The sequence below is a fragment of the Talpa europaea genome (assembly GCF_964194135.1).
Source record: "Talpa europaea genome assembly, chromosome: X".
NCBI lineage: Eukaryota > Metazoa > Chordata > Mammalia > Eulipotyphla > Talpidae > Talpa > Talpa europaea.
In genome coordinates this window covers 3972192-3991351 of record NC_140081.1, presented here as the reverse complement: position 1 = coordinate 3991351, position 19160 = coordinate 3972192, and positions in this window count along the sequence as shown.

Below are 19160 nucleotides of genomic sequence, written 5' to 3'. Positions count from 1 at the left end.
CCCTTCTCAGCTAAGAGTTGTGTCCCTGAGCGCAGAGCCTGTTAGTTAGTTGCTCACCCTTGACCTTCCTTGCCCTGTTTCTGCCCCATCACTGCTGGCCGAGCCCCAGTTTTATTCACGTGTTTGTCCTCCCAAGTTCCAGGGTCCCCTCCCCCACCTCCAAGGTTAACGGTAACACTGGATTAGGCTACTGTAGCAGAGCTGGGGTCTGATTTGGAATAGCTTAGAAACTTTTAAAACCTACTGTTGCCAAGCAGTGCAATTTTGTTTCCACAGCTCCCCTGTGATCCCAGTGTGCAGGTGCAGCTGAGAACTCCTTTCCCAGTCACTCCGCTTAGTGCGGCCATGAGATATACCCCTCACCAATGTGAGTTTTCAGAGAGAAACTGGGGGTAGGACATTTGCAGTAAAAGATTCCTCCATCCCCACCCACCCCCACCAAAGATCCACATGGCATAAACTTTTCTCAGCCTCACTGGGCTTTTTTCTCTGCAAGGGAAGGTGGGTAGGGGCTGCAGAGGTCTTGACAGCATGGTGCCAGGCATCCCAGATGCCCTGAGCATAAGGGTTTGCTCACCTGGGTCCTCATGTGTTTGGAGCCTCTGACTTTTGAATTGACTAATCCAGGTGTCTTCCTATGCAGTATCATAAAACCCTGGTGCAGCCAAAACTGTCCTGATTAAACCTCTTCAGCAGTGGTAAAGCCTTGCATTATTGGCACGGAGCACGATCTGAACTGCTCATTTTGGTGCTTTTGGTGAGATTGAACTCCCGTGGTGAGAATGCATTTTTTACCTGGAGACCAAAAACATTAGTAATGATGTATTTGAAGTGCTTCACATGCATTCAATTAAATTGGCTTTGGGGCCAGAAAGAAAAAGAAAAATACCGGATGGTCTCACTCATAGCAGGAATCTAGAAAACTTAAATAAGGGACCAGGAAAATGAGTAACTATAAGAAAGTGAAAATCAAAATCAACAAAAAACTATGAACCAGAGACACTTTTTGGGGGGTGGGGGGCGGGAGGGGAAGGACTGGGTCAGAACGGGGGGGGGTTGCAATTGTATGGGGAATATAAAAATAAAATTTATTCTTTAAAAAAAAAAACACAAACACACCTTAAAAAATAAAGAAGAGGGCCTCCCCAGTGGCGCAGCGGTTGAGCGCTGGGTTGCGAAGCTGCCCGCAGCTTCTAAAGTGCCGGTTCGATCCCGGGCTGCTCCCCGGCCACCACAGGAGGGTCCCACATGGCGCGCAGACCTCTCCTGCCACCTGCTGCTCCCCTCAGCAGTGTACTTCGGTCCTTCTGCCTGCTCTGCTCCCCGCTCTGGCTCTGGTGAATCCTCTCACCCTCCCGCGCTTCTGACTGTACCCAGTGCTTGTATAAATAAATAAATAAATCTTTAAAAAAAAAATAAAGAAGAAATTGTGCTTTCACTGAAAAGTAATTCATATTTCAACATATTATTAGACAGATATGTTTAATTTTTCTCACTCTTCAACAACTAACTTCTACATTATTTGTGTTTATGATAGCTAAGGCAAGAGTGGGAATATCATAAGATGTTTAATATACTTAGGAGAAGATGAGAGGATGAGAGAAAAAGAGAGAATGGAGAAAAGAATGATTACAAGGCATATATGTGAAAAACATTATTTAGTAAAGTCTGCACAGGTTTACACAATATGGCTTCTACTTATTCATGTTGCTCTCTTGTCAAATTGTTGTTAGATATTGAATTGCTTTGGAGTATTTTTTCTTCTACAGTATGCTTTCTATATATCCAACTGCCTGCTTTTAAATAAATTTAATTTCCTTTAAAAAAATAAATTGGCTTTGGGGGTGAACGGTAAACTAGTGACCATTTTTATGATTTGGTTTCAAGTGGAATCTCTATATTGGTGACAAACTTCAAATGCATTTCTGGGATAAGATATCAATAAATGAGGAACAACCTATGGCCTCACAACTTTGACTTTACAACTAGGTACTCCCCCCCCCTTTTTTTTTGGTCTTAGGTAATAATGCATTCTAAGAAAATGTTGTGTGGTTAACAGAGATTCTAATAAAATGTTGTAGTTCTCCTTTTACAAAAGTCACAAAGCTTCTTAATCCTCAATCTGTGGTGGTGCTTCTTGGCTCCCAACCCTAACTTTTCATGCTATGGGGATGCAGTTCAAAGGTGGTTCCATTGTGAAGAAAGCCTTCTAGAGTATTATCATACATGTCTTCCAGTTGAAGACCCACAGGGACACACCTGTCCAGCTTGAATGGAACAAGTGAGATTTTCTGCTTGCTACAGCCAGAAAGAAGGCATGCCACAGTCAGGGGCAGTGAGGCCTTATTGCAAAGCTTGGGCTTGTGTTAGGTGATCTGGGGAGGGGAAGGGCTGAGGAAGTGCAGCTTTCTCTGGATTGGATGCTGGAAAGAAGAGGAGATTTTGTAATTGGGTGTTTGAGTATGTCATACCTAGGGGGAGAGTAGTCTGAGGCCGAAGCTGTCACTCATTTGCTCGGAGAGGGACTGTTTCATCTTTCGTGGTTTGGACAGTAACTGTGTTTTGTCTGTGTGCAGCCATGATTACAGAGTGGGTCACTCAGTGGCCACTAATACTGAAGTGGTTTTGTCTGATAGTCTGTGACATTGCTTATGGTCCAGTGAACAGCCAGGCCCAGCTGCGAAGGCCTGGCCAGCTCCTGGATGTCACAGGCTGCTTGTTTCTCTTTTCTCCATAGTGAAGTTTGCGTAACCTTACAAGGTGGAATTATGATCATCCTAATTTAAAAGATACACAAACTGGGACCTGCATTACTAACTGATTTGCCCAAAGCTGGGAAGTGAGTTCAGGCTAACAGCAGAGCCAATGATGCTTCTAGAAACTCCTCTCCACAAAGCCAGAAGGCTGTGCTTGGGCAGTAAGACTCAAGTCCAGGTTGCTTTATAAATAGCAAAGGTATTGATTTAAACAGAGTCGAGCTTGATCTGGAAGCCAATCAGAAATCTGAAACAAATTCTAACAGCACATCTGTATTATGAAGCCATTTAAAATAGTGTCGTAAAAATGATACTTATTGACATGGAGAAGCTGCAAATGCTGTAGTAATAATCAAAAAATTAGAAAACAGAATTTGGATTACTGCTCACCTGAGGAGCTTTTTAAACTTACATTCTAGATCCACTAAGTCAAAATACCTCACAGTGAGCCGCAGTGTCAGTGTGCCCAAGCATTCAAACTCTTATTGTACCAGGCTAAGCCTTGTGTTTTGTTTGTGGGGTAAACTGAGGCAGGTAGTTGGCAAACTTTCCTTTTGCAGGATCAAACACATTAATGGCCAACACCCAGCGTATATTGCATTCTGGTGAATTCAGCCTGTTGGGATCTATTTATTTGGATTCTGGTACTCTTAGCTAGGGTCAGGTGGTGCATTTGAAGATGGGCCAGGTGATTATTTCCATCCATTGACATTAAATTTGTCCTAGGTGACAAGTCTAAGAAATGACTTTTGGTTCTCAACCGTGTTAAGGCAAGATTTGATGTCTGAAGCTGAGACATACTCCATGGAACAGAAGTAAATAATAATAATGACAGTGATTCATCAAGTGGCTACATGCCAGGTTTTCCATTTGTCACTATATTTATTGTCATAAACAGTCCTCCCAGGTAGGTATTGTTATCACCACTTAAAAATAAGAAAACTAAGATTCAGGGACATTAAGGAACTTGCCCAAGGTGGCACATCAACAACAAGTTTTCCACTCTGATTCCTCTTCCCATGTCCTGCTACTTTCTCACTTTACTTGTTAACTTTTACAAGCTTTAAAAAAGGTCCGCAAAAAGGTTTCAGGTATCTGTCTTTATACTGCTATGTAATCTGTTCTCTCTGCACCTGTGACATATCAAATTAACACTAGCACAGATATTTCCACAACAAAAGGACACTGAGCTTATAGTCATAGAATCATTTCAGTCTTCATGATATTGAGTCATATCAGCTACAATAGCCAGATTAGATGGGTCTCCTTACAGTTAGCTGTCCACACTGCAGCGAAAGTCTCTCTGTACCTCAGTCTTTTCCTGTGCCCTGGGAACTCCTTGAGAAGTCCTCTGTATCTCCGGGGCCTCACACCACTCCAGCACACCATCATCTCTCTAAAAATGCTTGCTAAGTGCAGCAATGAATTATTCTAGCAGTGAATGTTCAGCCTTCAAAAGTTCCCAGGGCCTAAAATCATGCCTGGTACATCATAACTGCCCCAGTGCTGCTTGTGGAATGAAAAACAAACAAACAAACAACAAATGGATGGATCTTTAGTCTTTAAAAGGCATCTTGGTTTCATTTTAGTTTATCCACATGAAATATGTGGATAAGTAACCTGAGTAGCTTTTAGATAAAGCCATATCTATCTATGCAATATGCAATAATGAGGCAAGACCCAAGCAACAAAATAGAGGTAGACCCCCTTAACAGATTTTGGTAAAAGTTACATTGATATTCAAAGTGGAAATCACTTGCCAGAAATTTATCAAGTACCCACTGTTCTTTTTTAAAAAGCCAAGGTTACCTTTTGTAAAAAGGAGATTCCTAAATAAGGCATACTACCCATATACTGAATACTAAAAATCCAAGGATAAAAAGCCATTGCAGAACATTGCACTTAACAGTGAATTATGGAAAGCTTTTCCCCTGAAGTGGGGAATAAGACAAATATGCCCACATTATTTCAGACCTATTCAATATCAAGATCCTAGCCAGAGCAATAAGCAAGTATAGGAGTGAAAGGTAAGAGATGGAATAGGAAGAAATAAAACTATCGTTACTCTCAAATGATGTTATTGTCTATGGAAAATTAAAAATCCAAAATATCTGCAGGTAAATTATAAGAATTAATAAGTACATTTAGTAAAGCTGCTGCAAGCAAAGTCAGTTGTATTTCCATATCCCAAGCAATAAGCTAGTAGAAAATGGAATTTAAAATGCCCCTTACAATATTATGAAAAATGTCAGGTACCTAGGGTAAATCTAATAAAAGATGTGGAAAACACACCATTGTTGAGAGACAGTAAAATGACCTAAATCAGGAGGGCTCCATCATGTTTATGGAGTGGGAGGCTCAGTATTGTAAAGTTGCCCAGTCTTCCCCAAATTGATCTATACATGCATAAATACAGTGCAATCATAGACATTTTTTAATGTCTAAAATATGTATGGAAATGAAAAGGACCGGAAATAGTCAAGAATATTTGGACTGCTGTGCTGTAAGATAGATAGGAAGGCATTGCAGGAGACACTCACTGTGTAGCGAACAGAAAGCTTGTGGGGGGCTCTAGAAGATGAGCAGGGCTTCTAGACATCAGCCGGTGCTTCAGGAGTCACTTATTGCCCAGCCGATGGTGGAGAAGTGGTCCAGGCATCACATCAGTTCACCACATCTCCTAAAGCCTCGTGTCAGATTGTGGCTGGTCTAAGTCGCTTAGCCTATGAACATCTTCGGGTATTCTCACTGAGGATGATGGACCAAACGTACTAACTTCATGGTTTACTATATTGAATCTTTTCTACCATTTTTTCCTTGTTTATATCCCAAAGGAAAAAAATACAAATAATACTGAATTCATTTTATAAACAGAAGTTCCTAGATTCCCTATAAAGACAGTGTCTCTGACCAAATAGATTTGTGCTATCAAACCTTCCTTTTTTGGAAATCTTTTAAAATTTTCATCCAACAATGTTTAAAAAACAATTTTGGGGGTTATAATAAACTGATGTTGTAAAATAGCACTTGGGACAAGCCTTGCATTCTTTACTTGTTTAAACTGTCATTTCAACTAGACCTAAATATTAATTCACTTTTATTAGCTAAATAACATTTTCCAGGCAATTTTAAAATGAGCACTGGTTACTTTTCAGATAGGTCTCTCACAACTTAAGACCAATAGACCTTCCAAAAAGCATGAAAATAGCAAAATATATAATGTTCTAATTTTTAAGTTGTTTCATAAGTGAGGATTATAAAATTTATGGAATGAAAAATATATATGTATAACATATGTACATGTGTTTTATTCTGTAGGCTGAAAAGTATGTGATGTATAAGTATATATTTTGTCAGCTCATATATAATTTAAACTGTATACTGTCTGCACCACTGAATATCAGTATCAGTGGTGTTTTTACTAGCTTTTATATTGCAAAGAGCAAAAGAATGTTGACTGATAAATTACTCTGAGTTATCTAATAAGTTATTTTGGAAGACAAATATAGTTAGCTATAATGTTGACCTAGTGGGAGACATAGAGAGACAATATATCTAAAATCACTGGCCACACTGTTTCATCCCAATGACCCTTTTCTTTTAGCCTCAAGAACACTTTAATCCTTTGACTCCCATTTTCCAAATACACACTGAAGGTAGCCACGCATGCTGTCCTGCAGGCCACTCGTTGCCATCAAGTGCTTCAAGGCATTATACAGATGCAGTGAAGGACAGGCTCAGAGTGTAGAAGTAAAAGGCCAGATCCTACTGCACAGCCGACTGCTCCCTGGGAAGTTGTGTTAGCAGATCCACTCTAAATTTCCCGGAATAATTGTCCTCTCTAAATGGCTTCATTTCATTTAACAAGCAATATGTAGGCATTTCAACCACAGCAGTTAATTAGGACAGTCAACCAGTATGCAGGGGGCTCCAAAATGATTGAAGCTTTGGATTCCATTGGAAGTGACTTTGACATTCAAACAAGCAATACAGCAGTGGGAAAAGTGTACTCATGTCTCTTCTTTCAATCCAGTAACCTCTTGGTCTTCCTCAGAAGGATGTCATGTGCATTCCTTTAATATTCCTTTCCCCAAAACTCCGAGGACCTTGTTGGCACCTTGATCCTGAACTTCTAATCTTCAGAAATGTGAGAAGTCAATTTCTATTGCTTATAAGCTGCTTAGTCTGTGATATTTTGTTGTAACAGCCAAAATGGACCAAGACACCACCCAACTCCTTAATTATGCTTTTGTATCAAATAATTTAAAGGTCCTATCAAAATGCACAGTTACCTGAGAATTAGAAATTCATCATCACTGATCGGAGTATAGCTGGAATTGGCTCACTAGCTACACAGAATTGTGCTGGGACAGTGAGGCGGTGAATGTGTATGTGCTGATGCCGAGAAGGAGGAAGGGACGTCCCTGTCGTTGGCCCGAGGAGCCGTGCTTCTCCAGACGCAGCCTGCAGAGGGCCAGCTGTGGTCTGGCTGAAACATAGATTCTGACTCTGGGATAGATTCCAGAGTTCTGGGTTTCTAACAATTCTGGGTTTCTTTTGGGTCCTTGATATGACCCAAAGATCACATTTTGGGTAATGACGGTGGAGAGTTACTTAGTGACAATTAAAACTTGTATCTTGGGCCAGCACTCTGCTCTCCCTCTGTGTTGTGGAGGAGACTGGAGTACAAGTCAGAGTGCCCAAGTTCAGGTCAGCTGCTTCTTTTGTGAACTTAGTTATTGAGGCCCATTTCTCTTATTTGTGAAATATTAGGAACAAAAACACATACTTTTTTTTTTCAAAGATTTACTTATTTATGCATACAAGAGCTGGGGTACAGGCCAGACATGTGGGGGGTGAGAGGATCCACCAGAGACAGAGTGGGGAATAGAACAGGCAGATTGACTGAGGGGAGCAGTGGGCGAGTCAGGAGAGGTCTGCTGCCCCATGTGGGTTGCTCCCTGGCTGGCCGGGGTATTGAATTTGTGGTGCAGAGGCTGCGGACTGCAACCTAGCGTGTTAACCCCTTGCGCCACCAGGGAGGCCCCCAAAAACATACTTTATGGGATGGTCATGAGGATTGGATAGATTGTGTGTGTGATATTTAGTAAGGGCTCCATAAATGTGACTTAACTCTGAACCAGCCACAGTTGCTGGAATTGTAAAAAGACTCAGAAAAGAAGCTCTGGCTATATACTGCTGAAGTATCTAGAAGAAAAATTTTATCAGCCTTCCAGATGGCTGTCTACATGATGCCAAGCATCCAAATATTTGGACTGCATTCAAAACATATTCGACAAGCATCTTTCTCCCTTTCAGATGGGTGTTTTGGCCTCAAGAAGACAGAGTGAGGGGGTTTTATGTAGAAAGATGTTATCTAACTTCACTGGCTCTTTTGTATACTTTGGAGCAGCTTACAGACACAGTGGAAAACAGTAATGCATGCAACATGGATAATCTCAATTTTCAGAAAGCCTTTGATACTGTTCCATCTAATGGGCTGCTTAAACCCAAGACAGCAGGGACTCTTGATGGAACCCTGGGAAAAAGGAGAAACTGGCTGGAGAACAAAACAAAAAGTTTAGAATGAGACAGAATGGAAAATAGATAGAAGATGGGGTTACATTCAAGGAGCAGGGGAGGAAGTCCAGATGTTGCCATCGTGACACTGACATAGGTTGGTGTGTGGCAGGAGCATCTGGAAGAAAGGCTCTGCTGTACGTGAGCATCAAGCCTAGTGGTGACGTGAACTTTCATTACAATCTCCTGACATTAAATAGGACTACATATTAGTTAGGCTAGAAAGACTGTTACGTGTGCAATCAGTTCTGATTTAAGAATAAAAATATCCTGCTGCAACTTAAGACTTAATAGAAATCTTAGATTTTTAATGAATTGCATCTTTGTAACCCTGGGGAAGAATACATATTCCTTTAAATCAGTGGCTCTCAGCTGGGGGCGATGTTGCCCACTCGGGCATTTGGCAGTGTCTGGAGACCCTTTTGTTTGTCATAGCTTGGAGGGAGAGTGCGACTGGCATCTAATGGAAGAAGCCCAGGGGTGCTGCTAGAACGCCCTGTGGAGCACAGAACAGCCATGTCCCCTGGGGTCATGTGGCTTTGTTGTGACCTGTGAGGAGGCTGAGATACCCTGTTACAAAGTAAATCGCTGCACCCTGAGGTGCACCCTGAGGGGAAAATTCACCAGGGAAGAGCTTTCTATAGACACCTGTCTGAGAAAAGAACTGCCGTTCATGGAATAAAAGTGTTCCTTGTCCCCAAACTCTCATGTGGCACTCTAAAACTAGAAAGAGGAGCAAGGAGGGAGCAGAAGAACAGAAATTTAAGGAGACAGAACAACTCACCTCTGGGGCGAACTTTCCCATCCCCCTCCACCCCGCCCCTCGTGCACCTTCTGCTCAATACATTCAAATGAATTGGTCTGAAGTTTGCTACAGAACTGGGTCCATAAATAAAGCAAACATCTGTTCTAGTCTGGCACCCAGATGTTTGCATCTGTGTATGCCAGCTAGTCTTACAGACATCCCTGAGAGAAAAAAGCAGTTCTACTGAGAGAATAAGAAAGGCAATTGGAATAAAGAATTCCAAAACTTTTTAAAATGTATGAAATTGCTTATTTTTCTTTACTTTCTGAAATACAAACCAGAGAAGAAAACAGTCCTTCTTACGTGCTTCCCTGGGGGGCCATTAAAAACACAAGTGGCCTAGCTCCCATCGCTGCGCTCGAGGCCGGTGTAGGCGGCAGCCACCCTGTGGAGTTTACGGCTTGGTGGCAGGGGTTCTGGAAGGAACCACTGACCTTTGTCAACCCTTCCTATCCTCCCAAGCCCCCGCCCACCATCATTTCACAAGACTGACCACCTTCTCCAGAAATTTCACTTCTTATGGTGGCACGAACCTTCTATTCAAGGTTGCTCCTTAAACCATTGGCTCAGTTAGCTGCATCCGTCAGTTGCCATGGAAGGTGAGCTGGAATGGAACACAGCTGAGTTGAAGAGGAACTGACTGAGAACAGTGAGCAGAAAAAATCTGCCTTGACACGCATTTTCCTGAAAATCTAGACTTATAAATAAGAAGATGGGGCCCTACATAATTCAGAAGTCTCTCTTGTTTAATTTAATGGAAAACAAATCATATCTGTGACAGGTCCTTGGCTCTCGAGTGGTACTTACTGACTTCTGGCTAATTCCACGGAGGAGGTGGTACACACAGTCCGGGAACTTGCTCCAGTGTCCTCAGATGAAAGTGGTTCGCTAGTGAATTGGCATGTCAGGCGTTCGGGACCCTGGCTGCAACCTCAAGAGAGCTCTTCAACCACGTACATTTCTATGCACAGATATTCACAGGTGGTAGGTATCGCCATGACCTTCAGCACTGTGGTCGTCATCCTTGGCTGGATGACTTATAAAGATTCACTGATAGAAATCTATCATTGGTTATTTTTTATTTGGTTTGTGAGATGTGTGAGATAGGTGTGAACACCCATGCACGCACTACTGGCCTTACCTGCTGAATTCGAGCATTATTCCCATCCCTTTGCACAGTCTATCTGGACATTAGGAAGGGTCAGCTCTACTTCCCTTACCTCTTGTCTGTGAATCCCAGTTCATCATGAAAACATCTGTATCTTCGTTCCCAGGTGAGAAGAAGCAAGAAGACAGTAGTGAATCAGGCCCACTGGTTAGCCTCCAGGGAGCCCTGGCAAAAACCCCGCACACGAAGGGGGGGGACTTCATATGTACTTAATCTACTAAAAATGCTTCTTGAAGGAGATCGCTGGTGAGCAGGAGTCCCTGTCAGCCCCTGACACCAAGCAGCCAAGACCCAGGCGCTAGTCTGCTTGTAGAAGTTGCTTGTAGTTTTATCAGAATGGTGCCGGTGAGGAGTGGACGTAGCTTAAGTATAAAACCAGTTCCTCAGTGGACCTCCCAGTACTGCCTGTTCAGAGGTCTGTTCTTAGAGAGGCTTTGGGGCCATTTCCCCCCATTTACCTCAGACAGCTTATGAGGGTTATGCACAGCACTGGCACAATGGAATCTTCATGAACAGAAGCTGCTTGCTTATGTTGATTTTCGTATCACATCACTTCTGCTTCAGTGTGTGGAGATAGCAATTCAGTTTCCACATTTTCAGGATTCACTCATGACAGAGTCGATCGGTCAAAGGAAATGTAGGAGAATATAGAAAAAAACACAGGAATGAAGAAAAAAGAATTACAGATTTCAGGCCTCCCTGGTGGTGCAAGGGGTTAAGCACAGCATTCTGAAGCTATCCACAGCCTCTGCAGCACGAGTTCGATCCCTGGGCAGCCAGGGAGCTACTCACATGGTGCAGCAGACCTCTCCTGTCTCCCCACTGCTCCCCTCGGCAGTGGATTTCAGTCAATCTGCCTGTTCTGCTCCCCACTCTGTCTCTGGTGAATCCTTTCACACCCCACACACCTCTGCTTGTACCCCTGTTCTTATATGTATAAAATAATAAAAGTAAATCTTTAAAAAATCAGATTTTAAGCAGCTTAATAAGATTAAATATTCTAAGCCTTGTTCTTTATAACAGTCATTTTGTAAGTGTGCTGTTGGCACTAACTTACAAATATTTTGGAAGTTGATGAATGCAGAAGTTCTACGGAGGAAAATATCAGGAACCTACACCTGGTGTAGGGAGGGAAAAATGGTTGATGCAAGGAGTGTTGTTGGGGAGACCACTTCAAGAGTTAAAGTGAGTGGTCCACCTTAGTTGAAAATCAGCTCTCCTCCAAACAGAGATCTTGTGTGTGCTTCCTGGTTGCAGTGATCCTTGGTTGGTGATCCAGCCTGTGCCGATGCTCCCTGCGTGGTGTTCAGTCTTCTGTGGAAGGTATATTGGCTGGTGAGAAAATCAAGCATTAATTAGATTGTTCAAGATTTCAGATTGCAAACCAACCCCAAATCTTTCTGGTTCCCAAATCCATGTTCTCAAGCCCTCCATGTACTCAAATCACATTTGTATATACCTACAAACATTTTTCCTGAAATACTGCAGCCCTTATCCCTTCAATTATTGCCTCTGTCCCCTTCTCTCCATCCTTTCAGCTGTAACTCCTGTTTGTGAGTTGGAGCTCAGCATTTCAGCTGTTTTCTTAGCTTCTACTTTGCAATGTGTGTGTCTTGACACTTTTTCACTATGATTTTTTCTCCAGATCTCTTTTCTAATTCACAATTGTTTACTATTTAACTCGTTTATTGAATTCTTTTTTAAAATGACCAAATCAGATTCATCTATTATCTGTCCTTGTTATTTCTCATGGCATTAGATCTCACATGTAAATTTTGTCTGTGAGCTCATCTTTAAAAGAGATGATCTTCTGTAGGGGACCTGGACTCAGCCTGATTATTTGCTTCTCATAGTTGTCACTCATGGAGTTCTACAGGGTTTGAAGTTTCTAGACCAGATGGAACATTAGCTCACACTCCCACATATTTTTAATATGTGGAGACACAAACAGAAGGCACACAGTGCAAATGTGTAGCGGGTGCCCTTTGTGAGCCACCCAAGGGCAGGCAGTGGGTAGGCCAGTCATTAGGCGAGACCAGGAGCTGGCAAATTCTCACTTATAGGCAAATCCTGCTGCTGTCTGTATGGGCAAGGCGCATGAGATGAGATTGTGTTTTTTCATTTCTAAATAGTTGAAAAATATGAATAGTATTTTGTGACATGTGAAACTGACAATGAAACTCAAATTTTGGTGTCCATGAACAGATTTATTGGGCCACACCCTGCCCATTTGTATACATGTTGTCTGTGACTGCTTTCATCCACAAATGACAGAGCTGAGTAATTGCAGCAGAGACCATATGGCCCACAAAATCTCAAATATTTACTATCTGGCCCTTTACAGAAAAAGTTTGCTGGACTAGATCATCAAATTGAAGTCATTCCTGTTTGAAATGCAAGTACACTCCACAGCTGTGTGTCAAAATTCTCTGCTGATATAAAGAAAAATGTAAAACACACAAGATAAAAAAGAGAGACTGCGATTGCCATGTACCTTCAGATACCACGGGAATATTTAAAATTCCCCCAGTTTTAAAAACCTAACGTTTCCTCGCAGCAAGCCATTTCCTATTTTGGCCACCAGATGGCGACTCCAATAATAGTTCAAGGTTTGTCCGCGTTTACTTACCGAGGTGACCTTATGAATAATCTAAAAAGAACACTGTAAGCAGAATGAATTTAGATATCCTATAAATCATGCCAAACTCAGAACAGTTTCTGTGGCGAAACAGGCTGAGGCCCAAAGCTTAGCTTTTGGGGAGGTGGGGACAGCTCAGGAGTAAGTAATGTTTAAAGTAGGGATCACCCTCCCCCTTGCAATTTACAAAAAAATCATCTAGAATACTTGCTAAAGAGGCAAACACCCAAGCCACATTGTTATGGAGTCTGCCTCAGCAATTTGACGACCCCACATAGTTTTACCAGCTTTACATTTGATTCTGATGTCATTTGATTCTGTTGTTAGTGAAGGTGGTTTGAGGATCACAGCTTTAAAGGTAACTGATTTTGAGGGATTTCTTGTCTCTAGGTCTGACTAGAGGGGTAAGCAGTTGTCCAAATTACAAGGTCCACTGGGGGGACAAGGACGTTATGACCCACTTTATGGGCAGGGGCTCAAACTGTGGACTGAAGTAGAAAAAAGAGCACCCTCCAGTTTCAGTGTCCCGGAAGAGGATCTTAAAAGATTGTCAAGTTCCGCCGAAGTGAATGGTCCTCAGGCTGGCTCCCAAAAGGTAACTGTGGCTAGGAATTCACTTGAGGAGACACTAGAGAGACTGGTGACAGCAGCCACCCTCGTCCCTTCGTGATGCCAGACAAGTTAGGACTGGCCTGTGTAGGGATGGGTGATGCTGAGCTGCCAGCCTGAATGTTCTTTAGCTCTGCAGGATGAGCTAGACAAGATAGAAACTTCTTGGGTGACATTCTTCTCTTGAGATCTAATAGATCTTTTCTCTTAATTCACTGGTTCAAGACAACATATCCACCCCCAAACTATATACCCTCTTGTTTAAACTGAAGAGTGAACACAAATATCACATATATTGATCCTCCAAAGTGCCTTCTCCTTTCTTCTCCAGATGTAATATTCAAAGCAGCTTCTGAAACATGAAAAAAACCCTTTAACTGCCTGGTCTGAGACACTTAACAATGATTTTTTGTTGGCAGAACCCTAGATTCTCTATTTCCGAATCACTGTGAGGAACTCATACAGGCTCCCAACAAGTAGTCATTAAAATAATAAGGTTTGATTTTAAAGGGAACAAAATCTATTTTGCCCCTCATCTCTGTTCTTTCTGTTCAGATATTTCCCCCAAGAGCATAGGGAACAGATAGTCTACAAACAGAACTTTACTGCCCACTTCTTTATTTTTTTTTAAAACAATGCCATATTATGTGTTTCCTTAAAGTAAAAAAAAAACTGTTTATGTATTCCAGATATATTAGTTTTATTGGTCACTTAAATTTATAAGTTTTTCTTGCTTAATTCTATATTGCTATTAATAGCAAAGTAACTCATGATCTTTATACTGCACAAAAAGGTGATTAGGGAGAGAAAGGAGGCTGTGTGTTCTTCATGGATCATTTTCTTTTCATTCCTTGTACCAGAATCATGAGGTCCAGTCCTGGGTTTTTGATGAGAATGGGAGGGTGTTTCAAGTTCCAGACACGCACACTTTCTGCCAGGTATCTTCGTTATTTGCCTCCTTTGTCCACGTCTGTTTGCTCAGATGTGTCTGGTGACTAGAACTGGCACCGTCCACAATTTTGTATCTCACGAAAAACAGGAGGAAGCTTGAGAGACTTCGAAGGACAAAAGGCCACCTTGCCTCTCTAGAACAGAGATTTTAGGGTTAAACCCTTCTGCCGCAGGCTTGGAGATGACAGGTCTTCAGAGAGAAATTTGTGCTTCACACAGAGTGACCTGGTTCTCCTAGTGGGAAGGTTCTGCCCCCTAGGTTGGCCATGTCCTGGGACAAGTTTGGTGATGATGGCCATGTGTTGAGGGGGTACCACTGGTTGTAGAGATGGGGGAGCTGGTTAAATGTAGTAGAGAGTATGAGTACGTACAGGTCAGTCTCCAACCTTGAATCACTCAGTTCCAAGATTCAGTGGCTCTGAGGGTGAGGAGCCCCGGCCTGGAGGAGCGCTTGCTCCTCCTGTGAAAAGAATTCGCATTAGTACCCCTTTTGTGAAGTTTCTTTCATCCTCAAAGCTGAAGTTTCAAATTGAATTGTCATGAGAACTGTAAAAAGAAGACTTTCATTGACACCTGACCACGTGCCCAGCACCGAGGTAACTTTTTGCATAAGGGGTGCTTACAAACTCCCAGGTCTCAGCCTTGCTTTGATATAGATAATAAAGACGAGAACCTAGTAAAGAACATTAGAGACTTATTAAAGTAAATTTTGAACTTAATTTAAAAATCAAAGGAATGCTGAATAAATCAGCAAAGATGCTTAACTTCATGAACGCTAACACTTAACAGGAAAAAGCCAGAAACACTTGCTTGAGCATAGTATTCCTCCAACACGAACACGCTGAGAAGACTTTCGCTTTTAGAGGCATTTTTAACCTCATGAGAAAATGGACTTAATACAATGTTCCATTAAAAAATGCAGCTATAAAACTTAAAGGATAGTCCCAATTCATAGCTATGCTTTTTTGATAAATGAATACATTGACAAAGACATTGCACAGAAAAAAAGCTGGACAAAAGGGAAATACTGTAGTACCATTTGATTTTTAAGATTTGTTTCTTTGCTATTTTGGTTACTTTGTAAATTTTCCACATTGAGTGTGGCTATGGTATGATTTATAAGAAAAATGCATATTTAGTCATTCACATATTTTTCTCTTGTATTTATTGGGTCTTTCTCCACAGTTCCCAGCTGGAGGCTCCCAAGACCCTAGGAATTTCCTAAGAGATAAGAGTAACCCAGATGTCTCTTGTTATGCTAATGAGGTGACTTTTGGACCCCTTCTAAGGATGGGGGCTGGTTGCCAGGGAACCAACCTGGAGATTAGAGAGTTGACACTGCCTCACCCTCCACCTCCTGGGAAGGAAGAAAGGCTGGAGGTGGAATCAGTCACATCTACCTAATGAGGCCGCCATAAAAACCCAAAAGTCCCACGTTTGGAGAGCTTCTGGGTGGCGAACACTTGGAGAATCTGGGAGAGAGGCGCCCCTGGAGAGGGTGTGGGGGCTCCGCACCCATGCCCCATACCTTGTCCTGTGGCCCGCTCCAATCTGGCTGTTCCTGGGTTATCTCCTTTCATGATCACCAGTGATCCAGTAAGGAAAATGTTCCTCTGAGCTTTTTGATCCAGTCTAGCAAATTAAACACAAGTTGGGGGTCACGGAAACCTCCCATTTGTGACTAACACCTGAAGTAAGGGAGGGGCCGCTCGTGTAGGACCAAACCCTTAACAATTGTTTGTTGGAGCCGCCACACATTGAGATAGGGCCCAGGAGCCCATGTCAGCTTGTGTTGGGCACTACAAATAGAGGAAGGGAGGAAAAGGAAGGGGGAGAAAACACATCTCCTTGGGCAGCAACTGTTTGAACACCATCAGTGAACAGAGCCGTGCTGTTGACTGAACTATTTATGGCTGTTAATACCGGCTGTGTTCATTCATTGTCTGGAACAGCTCTGTTGGGATAAACAACTCTCTTTCCATATTTGAGCGAATTTAAGCAAAATTAGTTATTAGTTTACCTAATCAGATACGCTTGAAAGCCTCCGTTTTCCTTGTGCTGTATTTATTTCTGTTGGATTTTCTCTTGAAAGCACATGTAAGAAAAAAAGAGACAAACATTTCAAAGATTAGCTACAATTATTTCAGTCTTAGGTATTTGACTACATAGAGCAAAAAACTTCCTGCATTTTTATTATTTGTATTTAATGTTTCCTTTACTAAAATCTAAATTGTTAGAGAAATTATTTTCTACTTTTGTTACAAGGCAGGGAGAGGGGCAGCCCAAACCCTGCAAACCTGCCTGCTCTAAATGGGTTCTGCCATCCTCCGCATCAACACAAAACATAGGAGACTTTAATGGGAAGGAACTTTAATACAACTAGGAAACAAGACAGGAAAGGCAAAGAGTCTAGTTTCTAAATCCAGCACCCAAAGTGACCTGTCCCCTCGGGGGTAAAACTCCATCCATATGGGATTGGCCCAGAGTAAGGCCCCAAAGCCTGCCCCAAGTCCAAAGCATCTTCCAGTGGGACCCACAGAAAAGGGTCAGAAACAACCAGACAAGCCCGGAAGGAAAAGAGCAAAATTAACATCAAGATAAAAGCTGCCATGGTCCCCTCCCCACGGGTCTCACCCACATCTGTGTCACCCCGTCCACGACCAAAAGGCAAGCACAGTTTCCTCACATGTCTTTCCATTCCATGTGCCTCCTCCAGGTCTCCTTCTGGCTCCATCCTGCTTCCTTCCTTCTCAGTCTCCTCTGCAGCTTCTTCTCTCTGCTCAGCTCCACCCTCCTTTTGGGTGGGGCAGGAAACCTGGAACCTCCCCCTTTCCTGGGGACCACCCTGTTACATTTTCACCTACCTTTTAAAAAAATGTGTTCTACTTTGAGAGTTTTCACAACTCAGACATCTTAGAACTCTGGCTTCCAACCGCAAAAGCCCAAGATAAATAGTATGGGGCAGATAAAACCCATAACTTGGTATTTGAGCTTTGTACTTGGGAATGCAACAAAGTACACTCAGATTCAGAAATCTTCTCTGTCTAGTTATAAGCATAGATGAGAAACCCTACCCAAATATTGGAATGGCCTCCCCAAAGATTTCTTATGAAGCCAACAGGATGTGGAAAACCAGTTACAAATGTCCCACAGAGTTAGCAGAGGCTACTCGAGTGAGGGAGGGTAAAAATGAGAATCCCACTTCTCATTTCTTTTTATCATCAAAAACATTTCATCAAGGGCCTCCCCTGGTGGCGCAGCGGTTGAGCACTGGGCTGCGAGGCTGCCCGCAGCTTCTGCAGCGCCGGTTCGATCCCCGGCCACTGGCGAGAGTCCCACATGGCGCGACAGACCTCTCCTGCCAGGCCCGCTGCTCCCTCAGCAGTGTGTTTTGTCAGTCTGCCTGTTCTGTTCCCTGCTCTGGTGAATTCTTTCACCCTCCCGCACTTCTGACTATACCCAGTGTTTGTATAAATAAATAAATAAATAAATCTTTAAAAATAAATAAAGAACACTGATAGTCCTTTAAAAAAAAAAGTTTCATCAACGTTGTATTCATGTGATGGTTCTCAACTATGTGAATCGTGATAGATTTTTGTAATTTAGACTTGCAGACATTTGTTTTCTACACGAGAATTTTTCTGATACCTAAACATGGACCAAAACACGACTGTGTGCCCATCATTAGGCTGTTGTCTCTCAGACAACCAGGTCCTCCTCTGCACTCTTCTCTGGGATGTTGGGACTGAGAATCTGCACGTTGCCTTTCTCTTTTGCCAGTTGCCTCCCTGTTAGGATTGGACAAAAGCAGGGTGGGGGAGGGGGATGCTGCTGGGAGACTGCCAGGAGAAGGCAGAAGAGGCTTGCTCTCCACTCTATCTCCACTGTTTGCCACTTGCTCAGGCCACTGTCCCGCTGGCAGCTGCTCTTCACCTGGCCATGGCCATTGTTTCAAGTTTCCATGGTTTTTTCTTCTTTTTTTTCATATTCTCAGAACCAGCCACCAACCATGACCCCTCTTCAAAAGCCTGGGTCCCAGTGCTCTGTAGCTCCTCCCCTGACAACCCCAGGCTTCCCTTTAGTCTCTCAGCCCAAGGGTGGAGCTACTCCCTGCTGTTACCATGTCTGCTCTGAGGGCCCTTCAGTGCTCCAACACCTGTTCAGCCAATTCCCGATATTGAATTCTTTCTGTTAAGATGCCTGGTATGATTTTTTTTGACTGCACCCTAGATTGAAAAGTTAAACCCTTTACAGAATATTACCACAGAATAGTTGTCTGTTCTCCCCTGCAATATGAAATATAAAAAATGTGATTTTCAAGTCTGCATGAACTTTATTAAAAAACAAAACTATCAGAAAATTAAGGAACAGATGAAGCTGTATTATTTATAGTCTGCTATTTCATACACAGCTGCTTCAGGCAGACTGAAAATAATGGCCCATGTATGGAATTACATCCTGTTTCACTAATGACTACCTTTGAGCCTTCTTCCTTGGTCAACCTTTGGGCCATACAAACCAATGGACAGTTTTTGTTGACATTCTCCAGTTCCCTTTCAGACTTAGCAAATGCTCCCTCAGGTTCAGAAAGGACGGGGCCATGATGATTTTATCCTGCCTCACTGGGTGCCCAGTCACTCTTCCCTGTTAGCT